The sequence below is a fragment of the Balaenoptera ricei genome, chromosome 11 (assembly GCF_028023285.1).
Source record: "Balaenoptera ricei isolate mBalRic1 chromosome 11, mBalRic1.hap2, whole genome shotgun sequence".
Classification (NCBI taxonomy): domain Eukaryota; kingdom Metazoa; phylum Chordata; class Mammalia; order Artiodactyla; family Balaenopteridae; genus Balaenoptera; species Balaenoptera ricei.
Genome location: NC_082649.1, coordinates 75624398 through 75630547, shown reverse-complemented (window position 1 = coordinate 75630547; position 6150 = coordinate 75624398).

Below are 6150 nucleotides of genomic sequence, written 5' to 3'. Positions count from 1 at the left end.
CACCCGTGTCAGCCACCTAGGACCCCTATCGGGGCTTCCACCCAAATAGTCCTGAAGCCAGAGGCCACATTGAGGAGCCAGTATTCCCATGTCACTTACCCACAGGTCACATCTCAAAGGAGGAGTGGGTAACTGCAGCCCCACAGGACCCTGGCAGCAGTGTGTTCAAGCTTTAGGATTCAGGGAAACTACTGAAATTAGGTAAATCTAAAGGAATTTCAAGGAAACAGGATGCGCACACATACACACTCGATCCTTCTGGGAAAATGGGTTGGGAAACAGTGAGTGCCCTGCATGGAACACTAGCTGAATGACTGCTTGGTTCCCCAGGCTTCATGGGGCCAAGAGCAAAGGGGGCGGCCCTAGTCCAAGTCACTGACTCTTGTTTGATGACATCGCAGCCTCCTTACTGGTCCCACCACTTCCCCCCTTCCCCCCTACAGTCTGTTCTCCTCCCGCAACCAGGGTGTGCTCCCTAAAATGCAAATCTCATCCTATCTCTCCCCTGCCTTAAACCCTCAATGGCTCCCCATTTCTCTCCGGATAAAGACCCAAGTCCTCACCATGGCCCACGAAGCTCCGTGGTTCTTGGCTTTCACTTACCTTTCCAACTCCGTTTTCAACCATGTACACTCTGTAGCCACATCACTTTGTTCCTCTGTTCTTCAGGCTCTCCCCAGCCTCTGGGCCTCTTCACGTGCTGTTTCCCTCCTCCTGCATCACTCTTCTCCCCCTTCATTTACCAAACTTCTCATTCCTCGAAACTCAACTTAAACCTCAGTCAATCAGAGAGGCCTCCTCTGATCAGCTCTCCCCAGTCTATTTTGGGAACCTCATTTACATCTTCCCACAGTGCCCTGTGTGTCCCCTTCCTAACCCTCATCACAGGTGTAATCACCTGTCCAATGTCTGTTCCCCATCCCCAACCTACTACCTCTATGAGAGCAGAGCTATGTCTTCTTAGTCACTGCTCAATAAATTTTTGTCAGGTTAATTAAACTCAGGGGGCACAACTGTGCTGTCTTGGAGTAAAAAGCAATAGCCTTTACACAGTTATCCTTTAAAAAAAATTATTTTGAGCAAAAGATAGTAAACATTGGGTAGTAGAATCGTTGTAATTTTTCTTTGAGAAATCCTTCCGGATGGAAATACCTAATTTGCAAAGTCACGGAATGATTTTTGCTGGTTCAAACTGGGGATTTAAAAAATAACAGTACCCTCCAGTGTACTGTAGTTTCTCAAAGAACACCTGAAGGATATAAACTAGAATGGCAGGAATTCCCTGGTGGTCCAGGGGTTAGGACTCTGTGCTTCCACTACCACAGCCCTGCGGTCAAACTAAGAACCCGCAAACCTGCGTGGCGTGGCCAAAAAATAAAATAAAATAAAATAGGGGGACTACCCTGGTGGTGCAGTGGTTAAAATCTGCCTGCCAATGCAGGGGACACGGGTTCGAGCCCTGGTCTGGGGAGATCCCACATGCCATGGAGCAACGAAGCCCGTGTGCCACAACTACTGAGCCTGCACTCTAGAGCCCGTGCGCCACAACTACTGAGCCTATGCTCTAGAGTCCCCGAGCCACAACTACTGAGCCCACGTGCCACAACCACTGAAGCCCACATGCCTAGAGCCTGTGGTCGGCAATGAGAAGCCACCGCAGTGAGAAGCCTGCGCACCGCAGCCAAGAGTAGCCCCCACTCGCCATAACTAGAGAAAGCCTGTGCACAGAAATGAAGACCCAATGCAGTAAAAAAACAAACAAAAAACAAAAAACTAAACTTAAAATAAGAAGGGCTTCCCTGGTGACGCAGTGGTTGAGAATCCGCCTGCCAGTGCAGGGGACATGGGTTTGAGCCCTGGTCCGGGAAGATCCCACATGCTGCGGAGCAACTAAGCCCGTGCACCACAACTACCGAGCCTGCACTCTAGAACCCATGTGCCACAACTACTGAGTCTGCGCTCCAGAGCCCACATGCCTGGGGCCCGTGCTCTGTACAAGAGAAGCCACCGCAATGAGAAGCCCACGCACCGCAACGGAGTAGCCCCCGTTTGCCACGACTAGAGAAAGCCCGCACACAGCAACACGCAGCAAAAAATAAACAAACAAACAAACAAATGAATAAAAAATAAAATAGGATGGCACCAGAGACACAAGAACTAAAACCTTAAAATCCAGCTAAAGGTAAACCTCACTGTGGCTCCTTGAACTTGCCCTCCACCCTCCTACCTCAGGTATTTGCAGTGCTGTGCCTTCTGCCTAAACTGCCCTCCCCTCTTTGCCCCTCTAACCTGCGAACACAATGTCCCTCTCTTTGTGGGTCTAGGGCTATCACAGCCTCCAAAACTCCATGCAAACGTCCCTTCTCTAAGACGAACGCTCCGATTTCTCTTGCCCACACGCCCCCGCACGCACGCCCACACGCACACGCACGCATGCCCGCCCCTTACCCGAGGGTCAGCCCACCTGGCGTATAGTCCCCAGCTGGCCCAGGTTTCCGCTGATTGTTAACAAGCCCGTGTTCTTACCTCCTGTGAGTTCCCTGATGGCAGGAGAAAATGTGTTAGTTATTTGCAAAAAGTCCTTCTGCTGACCCTCTCTTCTCTAGGAAACTCTTTTACTTTCCCCATCAAATACCCTGGAAGTTTCATTTTATTTTTCCAACTTACTTATTTTGAGATTCCTGCTTGAGTTACTTTAATAGTTTCATAGAGGTTAAGCTGAAGATGTCTTTAAAGATAGTAGAAATAATAATAATGACAGCAGCTGCCATTTGCTAAAGCTTGCTCTGTGCCAGGCTGTGTTTTAAGAAGGAATGGTATACACTATCTACTAAATACCAACAACAGCACTAAAAAGGTGGGCTCTGTTGTCATCTCCATTTTAGAAATGAGGAAACTCAGGCCCAGAGAAGTTAAACAACTTGCCCATGGTCACACAGCTGGTGAGTAGTGGCGGTGGCACCTCCCTCCATGAGGCAGAGTAGGCGCAGGGCCTAGGGCCACAACACTTTTAGGGGCCATGGAAATGTTTTAATTTCTTTCAGGATAAGAAGGAAAAAAAGAAAAATTTAGGTTGAAGACAAAGTTTTAGTATATAATATTAACATAACTGTCTTTATACCAGTGTTGTTGTAAAATATAATTTTTACTATTTTTTTATGGAAGGGATTTGTGAAGGCAAAAGTGCACTAGGACCCACAAAAGTCATAATGTGGCCCTGGTGGAGTCAGAAGTCAAATCAAGTCAGTATGCCCCCAAAGTTAATGTTTTCACTAGTCTAGTGTAACCCCATATTACAGGTGAGGAAATTGAGATCCAAGGCCACACAACAAATGCATGGCAGAGCCAAGCAGAAAATGCAGGTTTCCAGTGGTCCAACCATGGTACCCTGTGGTCCAACACCACCACCTAGTGGTCTTGCCGGGAACTTCGCTTTAGTCAACGGATGAACCTAGAGAGAGGGCACAGGTCCAGATACCCCCAGGAAGCAGCTACCCACCTGCCCTTGGACTCCATACTCAGCAGTGGGGAAGCCAGACCAAGGCACCAACTCCACACGCTCTCTTTAGGTTGTCATCAGAATTCACACATCCACCCCTACACACACACACACACACACACACAAAGACACCCCTCTCCCAGGGCAACAGAGCTATCCCTCAGAGTTAATACTTGTAAAACACCTAGATTGGCCCTGTGCGATAGGAATAGCATGTGAGCCAATTTGTAATTTGAAATTTTCTAGTAGCCACGTTAAAAAAGCAAAAAGAGGGAATTTCCTGGCAGTCCAGTGGTTAGGACTTGGCGGTTTCACTGTCGTGGCCCAGGTTCAGCAAGCCGTGCGGCACGGCCAAAAAATTAATTAATTAATTAAAAAGCAAAAAGAAACAAGTAAAACTAATTTTCATAATGTATTTTATTTAACATAGGGGGTCAGCAAACTACAGGCAATGGGTCAAATCTAGCCCACCACCTGTTTTTTTAAATGAAGTTTTATTGGAACATAGCCACACCCATTTGTTTATGTACCAGCCATGGCTGCTTTTACACTGCAACAGCAGAGTTGAGTATTTGCTTATTTGAGAATGGATGGCCCACACAGCTGAAAATACTCACTACCTAGTCCTTTACAGAGAAAGTTTGTCAATCCTTGATTTAACCCAATATATCCAAGTTTGGTCATTTCAACATGTGATTCATTATAAAAATTATTAATGAGCTATTTTACATTTTTTTATTATACTAAATTTCTGAAACCCGGTGTGTCTTTTATACTTACAGCACATCTCTATTCGGATGAGACACATTTCAAATGCTCAGTGGATACACGTAGCTCATGACTATGGAACTGGACAGTGTGGGTTTAGAATAAGGCCTGCATGTAGCAAATATCTTAGAGGTGCTCACTAAATACGTAAATAAATAAATTCCCCAGAAGTATTAAGCCCTAACAGCCTGGAACATCCATTGCTTGTTATGAATCAACCTTTTTCCCATGCTTCTAGAATGGTGCTAGCAATGTGGTATCATCCTTGGGAGAACTGAAAACATCACTCAAATCATGTTCCAAAAGACTTAATTTATTTGCAAAATCCCAGCTGCGAAAAGCTGCCCTGGTAGCAGCCTGTCCTCTTCTAAGCAGCTTTGCAGACTTGCTGCTGATAGAGGTAATCATAATAACAATTAATATAATTCACATATGTAGAGCCAGCCATTTGCTAGGCATTTTCTGAGCATTGTTTCATTTAACGACAGAAATAATGGTGATGTCCCTCAGGAGGCCTACCGTGACACCCCATGCTGGCTTAGGCGTCCCCTCTGTGCTCCAAAGATGCCCGTCTTCCCCCATCACAGCCCTTCTCAGTCTGTGCCGTGAGCTCCAAGAAGATTTGCCCCCTCTGCCCCAGGGGCCCAGCCTAGACCTGGCCCCTGGGAGCTATCAGATCAAGCTTTGTTGCATTCAGTCAAATGACCCCGAAGAACCCAGTGGGCTATCTGGTTGATTACATTCGGCAGGTATTTGTCAAGCGCCTGCCTCTAGGGTGCAAGGCTGCAGTGCCGGTACCCCAGAATCACATGCACACACAGCCTTGTTCACGCTCTCCGCCTCTTGCTCTTTCCCACTCAAGAACTTCCCCAAAGTTGATAAGGGAAACGCAGGCCACTTAGTTCAATTTGCAGTTTTAAAACTACTAGCTCGGGCTTCCCTGGTGGCGCAGTGGTTAAGAATCTGCCTGCCAACGCAGGGGACACGGGTTCGAGCCCTGGTCCGGGAGGATCCCACATGCCGCGGAGCAACTAGGCCCGTGAGCCACAACTACTGAGCCTGCGCGTCTGGAGCCTGTGCTCTGCAGCAAGAGAGGCGGCGATAGTGAGAGGCCTGCGCACCGCGATGAAGAGTGGCCCCCACTTGCCACAACTAGAGAAAGCCCTCGCACAGAAACGAAGACCCAACACAGCCATAAATAAATAAATAAATAAATAAATAAAATTAAAAAAAAAAAAACAAAAAAACAAAAAAACTACTAGCTCCTTTGTGGAGTTTCAGGCTAAGGGGAAAACCTGGAGAGACCTGGAAAGTTCCTCCGGGGGTGGTCCTCACAGAGCTGTTGGTTTGCCTCGTTCTTTCTTTGGCCAGACTGAGGAGCTGCTCTTTGGATGAGTGGAGTAGAAGGGTACCACAGTGCCCTGATTAAGCAGGGTGGGCCCATGAGCATTTTGGTTTCACAAAGGGCTGTGTGCAGGGCTGAGGCAGGCTGGGACCTGGGGCCCTTTGCTGCCGTGCTGCAGGGCTTGCACCTGGACACACCTCTCCTCCAGCAACAGAATACAAAGAAACTGTATGGGACTAAAAATAACTGCGTGCATGCACAGTTAGGGCAAATTCTGGGCCCAAAAGATACAAAAGACCAAAAACCCCAACTGCCACTTTTGAAGAGCCTGGAGCAACAGTAGGGGGTCAGGAGCAAAAGCAGGGTAGTCCGCATGCCCCCTGCACACAACACCACGTAAGGGGTGGGCAAAACCACCTAAGCCACCCCTCCCACCTGACCCCTGGACACACCCCTACCCTCACCTCATGTAAGGAACAAGCTCGCCCCTGCCTCAGGGAGCGAGCCAGCAGGCAAGGAACATGTTGTTTGTTCTCAC